Source organism: Chenopodium album, chromosome 2 (assembly GCF_948465745.1).
Source record: "Chenopodium album chromosome 2, dcCheAlbu1.1, whole genome shotgun sequence".
Lineage (NCBI taxonomy): Eukaryota > Viridiplantae > Streptophyta > Magnoliopsida > Caryophyllales > Amaranthaceae > Chenopodium > Chenopodium album.
Genome location: NC_137835.1, coordinates 73,192,051 through 73,206,202, shown reverse-complemented (window position 1 = coordinate 73,206,202; position 14,152 = coordinate 73,192,051). Strand labels below are relative to the sequence as shown.

General features: G+C 38.7%; 1 non-coding gene across 1 annotated transcript; it reads left to right on the top strand.

Moving 5' to 3' along the window:
* Nucleotides 1-1,422: 1,422 nt before the first annotated feature.
* LOC145608413 (small nucleolar RNA R71) lies at nucleotides 1,423-1,528 on the top strand. Its single transcript, XR_014105806.1, has one exon. It is a non-coding gene; the product is annotated as a small nucleolar RNA R71 (small nucleolar RNA).
* The last annotated feature ends 12,624 nt before the right edge of the window (nucleotides 1,529-14,152 follow it).

Genomic DNA, 14,152 nt, shown 5'->3' with positions numbered 1-14,152 from the left:
CATAGCATCAACAAAAGGAACGGAAATATGCAAATTCTTAATGACTTCCAAAAACTTCCCAAATTGGGCATCAAGTTTAGCTCTCACAAATCGTTGTGGAAAGGGTAGCTTCTCTTCTCTAGGTTGGCGATTTAGGGGCAAGGGGTGGCTTCTTTTTCCTTGGGCACCTCAACATGTTTTTCCTTCTCAACACTCAATGGTTCATTGGGTTTTTCACCCTCATTCTCTAACTCCACCTCTTCTTGGGGTTCTTCCTCAATTAAAGGGTCACTCCCTACTACCCTCCCACTCCTTGTTGTCACGGCATACAAAGGTTTTGGGTTGACTCCTTGACTTGGGATGTGAGAAGAAGAAGAAGATGATGAAGAAGGGGATGAATTAGATGCAAGTTGAGCAATTTGGGTCTCAAGCATTTTCATATGAGCATTGGTTCGTTTTTGGGCCTCTTCATGTTTCTTTTGATCCTCCTCACGCATTTTTAAAAGAGCATCTAATTTAGCTATCACGGGATCTATTGGAGGGGCTTCAAGTTGAAGAGGTTGTTGAGGTGGAGGAAGTTGGGGTTGATGAAAACCCGGAGGCCTATTAGTTTGGGCATAGTTAGAAACAAATTGGCCCCTATTGCCTCCGGTGCCTTGGTTAGGAACATTGCTTTGTTGATTATTTCCCATGTTACCTTGGTCACCAAAATTTTGATTTTGATGGTCATGGTATCGGGAATTAGGTTGTTGGTTTTGATTACCATACCCCCTTTGGTTAGAGTAGCCTCTTCCATTGAAATTGGAAGGGCCTCCCCCACCATGGTATTGGTTATCATAACCACCACCACTTTGGTTCCAACCACGGTTTCCACCTTGATTCCAATTCCCCATTTGATTGGAGTTTGGCCTCAAGTTTCCTACATTTCCCATTCTAGGAGAAAAATTCATAGCATTGACATTTTCCATATTACCATCATGTTCATGGGAAGGGGGTTGAACTTCACAAGCATATACACAATGAGAGGTATCATGATCATAGGTTTCACAATTAGAACAAAACATGCATCCTTGGGGCATTGTATTGTAAGAAGAGGGGGAGGAAGTATCCATACCATTGCCTCCCTTGGTTGAAGGGGAGGTATTACCATGAGGGTTGGACCTTTCTTTCATCAATTCATCAATTTGCTTGGTCATTTTGGAGATTTGGGTAGAAAGGTTGTTGATTGTGTTGGCTTGCTCCAATGCATAAACGCCCTTGCTAGAAGTAGCATCCCTTTCTCCTTCGTACCAATCATCATAGTGTTTTGCGGCTTCCTCTATAATACACTCCACTTCATGCTCTCCTTTGTTCATGATTGGACCACCGGCCGCGGCGTCTAGACTTGTTCTTCCTTGAGGTGTGAGACCTCCATAGAAAGTGTGAATGAGTTGATACTTGGGTATCCCATGGTGTGGGCATTGACGTTGAAGCTCTTTGTATCGTTCACATGCCGCACTTAGAGACTCACCACTCTTTTGGCGAAAACCTTGAATCAAAGACCGAGCCTCGGCGGTCTTCCTATGGTTATAAAACCTCCTAAAGAAAGCCGTAGTCACTTGGTCCCATGTCGTGAGAGAATTAGGGGGCACCTCCTTCTTTAGCCATTCTAGACCTCTCCCAATTAGCGAAAATGGAAACATTTTGAGGCGAATATATTCTTGAGTCACTCCATTGGCCTTTATTGTGTCACAATATTTCTCAAACTATTTTAGGTGTTCATGAGGACTCTCAAACTTTCCACCCGAGAATTGTTTCCTCTCAATCAAGGCAATCAAATTAGGCTTGATCTCGAAATTGTTGGCTTGAGTAGTAGGAGTTAGGATCCCACTTTGCGATCTAAAAGCTTCGGGGGCCCCAAGACGACTCAAAGGCGTATTCTCTCCCATTTTAGAACCTTCTTTACTCTCAAACTTATAGGTTGAGAAAGGGTTGATTTCTGAACTCGAAGATGATTTAGGGCTATCTAATTCTTCACTTGAGGGTGAAGAGGGTGGAGTATCTTCTCATTCTCTTACTCCTCTCGTTGGAGTGTGGGAATTTCTACTCCTTTCTCTTGCTTCTTTTCGAAGTAGGGACAAAGACCTCTCTAGCTCTGGATCGATGGGAATCAAAGATCTTGAGCGGGTTCGTCCTCTGTTCATACAACAAAGCTAAGAAGAACGTAAGCACTGACAAGTAACAAAAGTAGCAAACACTAACAAATAAAGATGAGATAGTCTCAAACAAGCAATGAAATAGCAATGGAAACCATCTCCCCGGCAACGGCGCCAATTTGACAAGGGAATAAACGCATCGTCAATTGTCTATCCCTAGATCAAATACAATTTATACAACCTAAACAAACCTAATACGAGTACAAGGCAAGCATAGGGGTCGAACCACAGAGAACGGATAAACACCACCAAATGTTATCGACAATTAAGCTAGTCCGGAATAGGGGATAAATAAACTAAAGTCTAAAGATGCTAAAACGAGAAATAAAACATTAAGGAAAATGGTTTAGGTATAGCATTCACTTGAACATAAACAAAGGCATAGAAATTGAATTAATTATGAACTAAACATACTCGAATATCGAAATAAAGGATCCAATCTAGCCGCCTTCCGGGGTCAATTGGCTTCTCCTAACATAGCCTCTATGTTTCCACATTAGAACCATATACTAGGAGGTACTATTAAATAACAATCGATAGTAATGAACCTTAACTAAGTCAACTTCCGTTTCTTGTTAGCAAAGATTCATCTTTAATCAACCAACAATGTGCACTTGCAAGAAGATTAAAGAATATCAAGCATATAAAGACTTTAATCACAAATAAATTAATTCTAAACCCTAGAACATGCTCAAGGTCCAACTACACCACAACCATCCCCTTAATGGGGAAATTACTCGCTAATCATGTTAATAACAAGATTAATTAACAAACAATCAAGGATAAACATGATTAACAAGCAATACCAACAACTAAAATAATAATCAAAATAAAACAAATAAAAATAGAGGAGAGAGAGTAAGAGATTGCTCATTAATTGAAGATGAAGGTCTACAAAGGATTCAACAAGCTCCTTCTCCAAAATTCAAGTTCATTAATGAAGAAAACCTCACTTTCTCTCTCTACCAATGAAGACTAATCCTAACCTAACCTAAAACTAATTAGAGAGTAGAATGGATGATTATTCCGTATCCCAAATTACCCCAAAAATGGGTATTTATACTAACTTAATAAAACTAGGAAAAATAGAAAAGGAAAATAAAATAAATTAAATTAAAAAGGAAAAGTAAAAAAAAATCAGAAACTAAAATAAAAATAAAAATAAAAGAAAGAAAAGAAGAAAAAGGGAAAAGAAAAAGAAATAAAAATAAAAGAAAAACAAAACCCACAAATCCCCCCAAAAACCATCAGACCCCATTTCCCCTTTCGAAATTCATGGCAGCTTCAATATTCATCATCGAACAACCATCATCAATGGCTCAAAATCATCACCGACATCTTCATCAACCAGCAATCAATCAAGGTCGTTCAATTTTCATTAAAACTCGCGTGAGAAGCTCGTGAAATGGTTCGATCGAACCGGTGGCTGGTTCGACCGAACTACGGGGTTGGTTCAGTCGAACCAAGGATATGTTTGACCACACCTCTTCGAATAACAAAACCCCCAAAGTCTCTGACTCGAAGTTCGGCCGAACACTCATTGATTTGCTCGAACTTGATTAATTTGCTAATTGTTCTGATTTTTGGGTCGATTGGTTGCTTAATTGGTGGTGGTTGTTGACGGTGGTGCAGGTGCGCTGATTGTTGTTGTTGTGAGGTGAATTGGAGCAGGGGATAGGAATGCGTGGTTGGTTTGGGCAATTGCGGCTGCGCGTGAAGGTGGTGGTTGGTGCTGGTGTGTGAGTGGTGTTGTGTGGCTGGTGCGGGGCTGCTGTGGTCAGGTGGTGTGAGTGGAAGGAAGAGGTTAATTGGTGGCTGATTTGGTTGGTTAAAAGCGGTGGAGCTGGTGGTGCGTGGCTGCTATAGTTGTTGAGGTTAGTAGATGTGTGGCTGCTCTGTTTGCGGTAGCTGGTGGTGGCAAATTGTTGCTGGTTTGTGGGAACGGTGGCTGATGGCGTTGGTTGCAGCTATTGATTAGTTTGGTGGGCTGTTGTGTGCGTCAGGGATCAGGGGAGTTGGCTGGTGGATTTGTGGTGTTGGTTGCGCTGCTAGGTGGCTGGTGCAGTGGGTTGTTGGTGTTGTGAGGTTGTGGTAAGGTGAGAGCAGTGGGTGTGATGCGTGAGTGAAGGAGAGGGAGCAGGGGAGTGAGATGTTGTTGCTTGGGGTGGTGTAGGATAATGAAGGGTGCGGTGATGGATAAGGGGCAGCAGGTTTGTTTGGCGTTTGACTCAGCTTGGAACCCGAACCCACTTGACATAAAACCCGAACCCCTACACACAAAACCAAAGGAAAGAATTGGGAAAAAGAATAAGAATAAAATAAAATGAAAATAAATAAAGGACGAAATAAAACAAAACCAGGACAAATAAAATAGAAATAAATAAAATAGAAATAAATAAAATAAAATAGAAAATAAGAGACATAAAACTAAACTAAAACTAATAAAATAAAATACGAAAATAGACTAAAACTAATAAAATAAAGAAAATAAACCAAAACACTCCAAAATTACCAAAATAAACTAGAAACTTTATTAAAGAGAAAACAAGAGAATAAAAGGAAAAATAAGGGAAAATAAACACGAAAATAACCTAAACACTACCCCTAGGAGTGACATAAATGTCACTTATCAGTGATGAATCCCTAAAACGGAGTTTTTAATACGATATTTATAGAGAAAATCAGCCAAAAAGATAAATTAAACAAAATAGAGTCTGATGCACAAAAAACAGAGCTGGCGCCAAGCACCAACACTAGCACCAGGCGCCAATGGCTAGCGCCAGGCCTGGTTCCAGGCGCCAAGGCCTGGGGTTAGACGCCAAGCTTAAATTTAACGCGTTTTCGAAAATCAGATAAGTTTACCGTACTGGAGGATAAAATCATATAATTTCCTCAAAAATGCTATTTGATTTTGATTAAAACTCTGAAAAGTCAACAAAAGTCAATTTATCAATGCTAATTGAATTAGGAATGAAAAGAACCTTCTAGAAGATTCTAGAAGACTAAAACCATTCCTAATTGCATTAGGAATGATAAATCATATTAGGCCCTCCCCAAGATCATTGGGCCGTACATAAAGCTCAAACCGGGCCCAGTTTAGTAAATTGGCCATAACTTCCTCAATATTCATCGGAATTGGGCCTGTAATATATCGTTGGAAAGGTCTTTGCAAGCCCCATCCATCTACACTATTATTGGACCCATATCATGGACCAAACAAACTGTATTGGCTGTTTTCTTAAAATAAGTTTTCAAAAACAGAGAGAAGAGAAAAGAATTAAAACTTTCCGCAACACTAGACTTTCCACACTTTCGCTTCACTCGATTATGATTCGACGTGAAAGGTACTCATCACTGGGTTTGGTTTTGGGGAGACACAAATGGGTGTCTACAGTCAGGTAGTAAAGTAAGCGTAGATAAAAGTCGGATTTATTTTTCAAATAATACTAATCTAGACTTTAGAGATGCTATCTGTCAGGAACTTGGTATGGAATGCACAGAGGATTTTGGTAATTATCTGGGGGTCCCCACTATTAATGGTAGGGTGACCAAAGATAATTATGAATTTTTGGTGGATAGAGTTAACACTCGGTTAGCGGGGTGGAAATCTAAAGCCTGTCGATGGCTGGAAGGGCAACATTGATTCAATCTTCTCTTTCCTCGATTCCGTACTATGCAATGCAGACCACTCGCATTCCGAAGGGAGTTTGTGATAAAATTGATGTTAAAACCAGGGGATTTCTTTGGGGCAGCACGGAAGAAAAAAGGAAATTACATCTTATCTCATGGGATAGACTTACCTCTCCGAAAGCAGAAGGGGGCTTGGGGTAAAGGTCAATGCGCCAAGTTAATGCTGCATTCCTCGCAAAGTTGGGTCAGAGAATCCTCTCGGAACCTAACGCTTTATGGGCTCGTATTATTCTTCACAAGTACTGCAAGGGACGGTGTGATGTCGAAATGTTTGAACATCGTAGGGATGCATCAAATGCTTGGCGGGGTATTGTGGAAAATGTTGATATCTTGCGCAAGGGTATCGATATAGCTGTGGGGAATGGTAAATCTACTCTTTTCTGGAAGCAAAGATGGGCTACGAAAGTGCCTCTAATTGAATTAGTGACGGCTAATCCTCCCCCTGCCTCACTTAAGCGCACTGTGAATGAGATGTGGGATATGAATTGAGGGTGGTTAATGGAATTTTTTGCAGATTATTTACCTTTCGAGGTTCTCCATCATATTCAATCCCATGAATTGGTGGAGGATGAAGAAGCGGTAGATAGAATTCACTGGAACGGTTCTCCTTCAGGTGGTTTCACTATTAGTTCCGCGCTTCATATCTTGAGAACTGATGGAGGAGTCAGTGCTCACTCAAAGGTGCAATGGGATAGAATTTGGTCTCTTAAGGCTCCACAGAGAATTAAATTCTTCCTTTGGCTCGCTTGTAGTGATAAGCTTATGACTAATGCTAATAGATTTTTAAGACATCTGACTCCGGACCCTAGATGCTCTCTGTGTGGGTGGGTAGAAGAAAATATGAATCATATTTTAAGGGAGTGCCCATCAGCAAGATTAGTCTGGCGTAAACTTGGTAATGACTTAAGTTCTAATTGGAGTAGTGGGAATTTCCAAAGGTGGATGATGAACAACTTACAACCTAAAGGCAGCCAAGATCAATTTGATTGGCCTCTTGTTTTTGCAACCTCGTGTTGGTGGTTGTGGAGGTGGCGTAATGAGAGAAGCTTTGATAGTCAACCCGTGGTTCCAGTTGATCAGGCAAGCTTCATTATGGCTAGAGTTGGCGATATCCGCAGAGCGTATGATAATAATTTGATGGAAGCTTGCCTAAAGAAGCGAAAAAGGGTGGAGGTGCCTATTCGATGGATTTACCCGCGTGAGGACTGGGTGCGTTTGAATACAGATGGGGTTTCTCGTGGCAATCCTGGACCTGCTGGTGCAGGGGGTGTTATTCGCGGCCATCGTGGGGAGCTGTACCAAGTGTTTGCCATGAATTCTGGAATTTGTTCTAACACCAAAGCTGAGTTGCTGGTTGTTCTACGTGGTCTTGTTGTAGCTTGGAATGGAGGGCACCGCAAAGTTCAGGTCACCGTTGACTCCGAGTTCATTGTTCGAATGTTGGTGGAACCCACTCTGACCAACTCTCCTTTTATTCACTTAATTAATAAATGTAAATCTCTCATTAATCGTCGAGACTGGGAGATTACAATTGGACATTGCTACAGAGAAGCTAATCGAGTTGCGGATTGGTTAGCTAATTTTGGAGTAACGTCTGTGGAAAAAATAGTCTTCTTCGAGGCGGTCCCGGAGGACCTTCGAACCGTTTTATTGGAGGACTTGGGGGGAGTATCTAGGCTGCGCTTGGTGTCGTCTGGGTCGTTTTAGTAGTCTGCTGGGTCTTAATAAAGAGCTACGGCTCTGTTGTCTTTTTTTTTCTTTTAGTTTGTTTGTTTTTGGAGTCTGTTTTGTGTTCTTCTTTTTGCCTTTTCTTTCTAGCTTTGTAATCTTTTCTCCTCTTTGGGGCTTTCCCCTCGGGATCACCAAAAATATATATATATATATATATATATATATATATATATATATATATATATATATATATATATATATATATATATATATATATATATATATAATAAGTAGGGTTTGTTTAGATAACAATAAACCCTAAATCTAGAATATTCCGGAAACATACAAAAAGGATAATGGATATCCACATAATATTTTCATAACATGAACTTATGTTAAGAATTTTTTTTATAGCAATATAAATATTCGTGTCAAAGATATGTTAAATCATTTTTTTTTTTACTAATTATATTGTACTCCCTTTGTCCCATTATTACATGCCTTTATTCCTTTCCGGGTACCAAAGTTAAGTGTCTATTTCTATTTATAGATTGTGCTTTTTTACAATATTATTCTCTTTTGGATGATTTGTCACCCTTTTTCTTTTTCTTTTTCTTTTTCTTTTTCTTTTTTGTACTTTAACATCAATTCCCAATATTTTCTCTCTCCTAATTCCCAACCACTTTTTCTTTCTCTCTATCTCTCTCTAACCCCACATGCATATTTATACTCCCAAATATTATTTTTAAGGAATCTTTAACTTTTTTAATTCCCGTGCAAAATGAGAAATAGGCATGTGATAAAGAGACGGAGGGAGTATAAGATAATTTTGTATGAGAAAATTCAAGTTTATCAGAATGAGAAACAAAATATGTTTCTCAAGTAGCATTTTTTGTAATTAACTTGCTTTGGGTATCGTGACAAAAACCAAAGTGTCACAGCTGGCCACTAACCTTGGGTTAAACAACCCAACAAGTTTACTATTGCAACATTGAACAACGTTAATGCCATAAAACCAAAGTGTTAATGTTTTTGGTCAAATTTCGTAGTGGGGAGATAGATGAGGTCGAGATACGAGCAGATCGAAGTACGAGCATAAAGATGGGCACGGGCCGTACCAACACGCAGGCGGCACGGGCCTGGCACGACTCCAGAACGGCCCGGCCCAGCACGACACGACGGCCCACTTGTGGGCCGTGCCGTGAACAAAAATTTGAAATCCGGCACGGGCACGGCGGGCGGCACGGTCGTCGGCCCGCCGGCACGGCCCATGCCCAATTATATAAAATAATTTAATTAAGTTTATTTATATAAACTTATTAATAAATAAATAAGTTTATTTGTATAAATTTATTTAATTAAGTTTATTTATATTAACTTATTTAATTAAGTTTATATAAACTTAAACATAAATTATTTATATAAACTTAATTAAATTAAAGTTGTTCGTAAAAAAAATATATTAACATTAACATAAATATAAATTAATAACATTATTTATATAAACTTAAGTTGTTCAAAATAAAATATATATATACATATACATACATATATATATCTATATATATATATATATATATATATATATATATATGATTTTTAAAAAAAATTAAAAATTTACGGGTTGGCCCGCAGCCCGGCACGGCATGGCCCGCCAGGCACGTGGGCCGTGTCGTGCCGTGGGCTGGTGACAGGCTAAAGTCGTATCATCTAATCCAAAGTAATTCCTAAAACCACAAACTAAAGTAGATAAGGAAGTAGGGTCGAATCCACAGGGAAACGAGTCTTTTTATTCCTAATTAATTAATATAATCTAGATTATAGAATAACAAATTATTATTATCGAAGGGAAACTAAACTACTAAGAGAAAAAGTGGGAAAGAATAAAAGTAAGAGGAGAAACAATGAATAAAAGACCTGGGGCATAGGTTCACCAATAAATAATATTCCAGGGTAAAACATAATAATCAATCATCAATGCATCAATTAATGGCCGGAACTTGTACGCAGCACTTGTTAAAGGTTTAGAACTCTTTTTTTATCTCCTTTTCGGAACCTGTGAGAACACTCTCAAAATATGCCAGAAGAATCCAATCTTTCTTCATGCTCCGTCTAGAGCGAATATACCGCTGATGCATAAAGCTGTGTGGCACCTGCGGGTCATAGCTTATTCAACTTGCAGTCAATTAGGCGGATGTTACTACTGTTAGAGCAAGTAGTCATTTAGATCATAAAGGGCTTTCGCTACGTATTACAATCACATAATTAATCTACTGGCATTAAATCTCATCTCTCGAATCTCGACTTAACCATTTATAAATTAATCTGCCTATTGAAACTAGACCTAAATATCAATTCTCATATCTCGAATCTCGAATCAATATTGTCAAACTCATGCATAAAAGATCAAGCCTAATCTAGTCACAGAGCATTAAATCAATCAATAGGAAATTAATCTAGAATTGATAATCAACAGCAATAAATTACCCCTTCATATTATTTATGGATCCCCACAAACCCTAGAAAGAAAACTACTCACACATAATTAAATCTAAATTAAACAAAGCAATTAAACAAGACATGATCAAGGAAAGAGATTAAATAAAGGATGGAATTAAACCAAGAGTTGTACAGAGAGAAACAAGAGAAAAAGTAATACTAAGAGTTTAATTAAGAGGAGGAAGAAAGAAAAGTTAGAGAAAGAAAGAGAGAAGAAAACTAAACTAAAAACTAAAAACAAATTAATAAAACTAAACTAAACTAATGAAAACTTGCCTAACCTCTTACGTAACTACCTAAATCTTTTATATAAGAAAGGAAAAGGAATCCTACTAAAACTCAACTAAGAAAACTAATCCTAGTTGAACTCCCGAAAAACAAAGTCTAAAACTAACAAAACTAAACTAAAAGTCAGCCCACTAACATGCTTGGCCCAAAATAATCACCAACAAAAGCAGCGAAGTGGTAGCTTCGATCAGGCCAGCCTATTTCACGCCCAGCATCATCTCTAGTTGGGATTTTATTTGGGATTTTTTTTCTTGGACTTGAACTCTTTAATGCTTTATTTGCCTTATCAGTTGGTCCATACTCCATACACTAGCTTTTAAACCTTGGGACTCTATTAGTCGAGCCCTTAATCACCGAACCAAATTTATCTAACTTGACCTTGGGCTAAAAATATACGGTCATGAAATACGATCAAATTTTAATGTCTTTGTAGTGGCTCAATAAGCTTGGGAATTATCATAATTCCGCAAATTCCTACAAAATAATATCAACTCTACAAAAACACTAGAAAACGTATATTAGTAATAATAATAATAGCTCCGCAGAGCTCAAATAAGCACAAATATCACCGTGGGACGGGGAATAAAATATATACAAAATAGACTCATCAGCGGTATGCCAAAATTTGGCACGGCACGACCCGGCACGAGCCCCACCCAGGCACAACCCGCGACGGCACGGCACGATGCCCACCTTTATACGAGCATCTTCGACATCTGATGTTAAAGCGTCGATTTGGTTTATGAGCTCCAATTTGGTGTTTTGAATAATAAGGAAAATTCAGAAATTTAGTAATGGAGAGATTTTCAGAAACTTATTATGGAGGAAATCAAGTTTCAAGCTTAGCTTCAATGAAGGACATGGTCACCCTTACCCTTTGGGGTTGACTATGCCCTTATTTTCACCCTTTTTCTAGGGTTTTTCGTTTATATCGGCGTTGGATGGGGTCATCTTCAATAGTTCAATGTCACTGTCCTCTATGGTGTTGGCCCTTTGATGTGAGCTTCAATGGAGGAGGAAAGAGAAAGGAGGAAGGATGAAGAAGAAGGATAATTATTGACGGTGTGAGTGATGCATGTTAACTAGAGTTTCATGAAGTTAACTCAATTACAAAGAAAATTACATATTTGTCCTTCACTAATTAGTTGAGATTACTTAATTACCCCTTGAGAAAAAAATTTTTGTTTCTCATTGTGAGAAACCGGGGCTCCCTCGTTTTGTATAAGATTCGTTTCTTTAATAGAACTTAAATCGGATATGACACGTGTTATTCTTGGTGTTGTTTTAATATTATGTTATTAATTGATTATTCATTATCTAATAATAATAATAATAATAATAATAATCTAATCTATTCTGTCCGTCTTTTCCTTTTTCTAGTGGTTTATTTTGCTTTTTAGGGTCCGTAGGTGAAGATTTCTGGGGAGCGTCGAGCATCTTCTTCGGTGGGTTCGTGGTTTCTGGTATTTCGTCAAGTGTTTTGCGGCTAATTTCAGCGACTTAAGAACCAAAGGCTACTCTTAACGTCATCGTCGAAAGGAATTTCGCTAAATAATTCCCGATGGTAACGGTGAAGTTAAGGCTAGGGTATCTTCGTGTAACCAAGTTAGGTTCAACGAGAGATTCTTGCTGCGTTGCCGTTAACGATTTCTTGGTGTTAGTTTTGGTTGCTGCCGGTGAGATCTGTCAGGTTCTTGTAACCCTCCCATGTGTTCTCACGCTGTTCTTGCTGCCTTGTTTTATATGTTAAGTTTTTGTATTTGTTTGCCCTTAATAAGTTTGGTAATTAGGCTTTATCTTAGTGGAGTGCCTTTGTTTGGGGTGGTTGGTTGTATTAGCATGTTTGGTTGTCTCAGCTTGGGTGGGTTGTCTTATCTGTTTCATTGGTCTGCTCCTAGGTGTTTACAGAGGGCCAAGGGAAGTGTTTATGGATCTTGTTTCTATGGCTATGGAGGTGCTTGTATTTTGGTGTCTTTTTCAGGGTGTAATTCAACCTTATGTGGGTTTGAGGTTGGGTTGTGTTTTCCTCTATAGGGCTGGTTTAGTAGGTTTTAGTGTGTGCCTGGTTCACTCTTCAAAGTTACAGAGTTCAGATTGTAGGGTGTCTTTAGGTGGAGGGTTAGTAGTTGATTATGGTAGGACGAAGGTCTGTGTTTTTTGGTCCATGATTGAGTGTAGGAGTGTCTTGATGAATCATATTTATATAGGGTTAGGCACGTTTATGTCAGTTTTTATACTTTTTTTCTTAATCTTTTTGGTTGTTTTTAATGTCATATTTACATAAGTCATCATTTATCGCTCTATTACGCTTCATTTGTGTATTTCTTAATGTTTCAGGTGATTTCATAGTCATTTGTACGCTTTCGAAGTGTTTGGAGATGATTCGGATGATATTTGAATGGAAATCGATGGATCGAGTTCATTGATCGAAGAATTTATGCTCGTGGATGTTGTCTCCAAGGATTTTATGCATGGGAAATGAATATATCATCCACAAGGATCGATATGCACTTTTCGGAATTGAATTTGAGTTAGAAACAAAGGAAAACGAAGGTTTACGAAGTATAAAAAAGGACCCTTGTGCACTGTTTAATTTCAGCCATAACTCAAGTTCTATAAATTGGAATGAGGTGATTCAAGTTGGGTTGGAAACTAGATGTGAAGAGCTTTCCAATGATAGGTCGCACGCCTTCATACGATTCCTAGATTGTGAGTTACAGCCTTCCAAAGTCAGTCCTACAAATCTGCCAGTTAAGCGCCCAGCCATCGGGCGATGGCTTAGCCACATACACGAGCTCTTGAACCTGCCTAGCCCGATGGAAATCCATCGGCCGATGGTTGTCGTCACAGCCCACATCCACTCGACCATCGACCACCCATCGGGCGATGGGTCTGGCGTGCGAACCTTGGGCTATTCGGCCTCCACCGACTTCAATCCTCCAAGCGACCAATCATAAGACGACTTCTGTTATTTTTATTTCCTTATTTTATTTTATTTTACTTAGGATTAGGATTTAATATAAATACTTGAGAGGATTTTATTTTCTTTTCGTATGGTTTATTTTCTATCGTAACACATCACACGTAGTCATGTAATCATATAAGCATACAATAAGCCAAAGTTCACACAATGTCATTCTAAGGTCATAAGCTTGGGTGTCCAAAGGTACCGTATGGGCATATCTTAAGAAATGATGCACAAATCAATCAATCAAAGTGTTGATTCATGACATTGCCCCCCCAACATTTTGTTGGCGATATGGGTGGAATGATTGTTATTGATTTCGAGATAGAAGCCTAGTGTTGGCAACCCCTAGTCAATGAGCCAATCCCCAAATGTTAAAGTGTGCTATAAATATGCATGATGCAATATTGCTTGTTTGGTTTTTACTATTGTGAAAAAAGGAAAATATTATGCGTTCAAGTCTCGCTCTCTAACTAGAGATTATCCAAGTTAATTCTCGTTACAATCCATAGGCAACCTAGTGTTGGAAACCTTGGACCATAACTAAAAATTAATCTTATAACCTCTAAGTCTCCAGTGGAGTCGCCACTGAAAGGAGGGTGTTCCCTCATAGGGGATCCTTCTCCTTAAATGGTCATGGCCCTTTAAAATCCTATGGCCTTACACTTGTTAGGGTGTATTAGGATTTGAATTCCTGATTGTTTGGGGGACCTTGAATTAGAATTGATTCTATCATCACGCTTTTTTGTAAGAAACAAGTAGGAGTCGCCAATGAGTTTTAGGAAAACTCATAAACCTCGTTCATGCCTTTCTTCCAAATAGTGTTCAAGGGATAATTAGCACGAATTGTAAGTTACCCATTGTA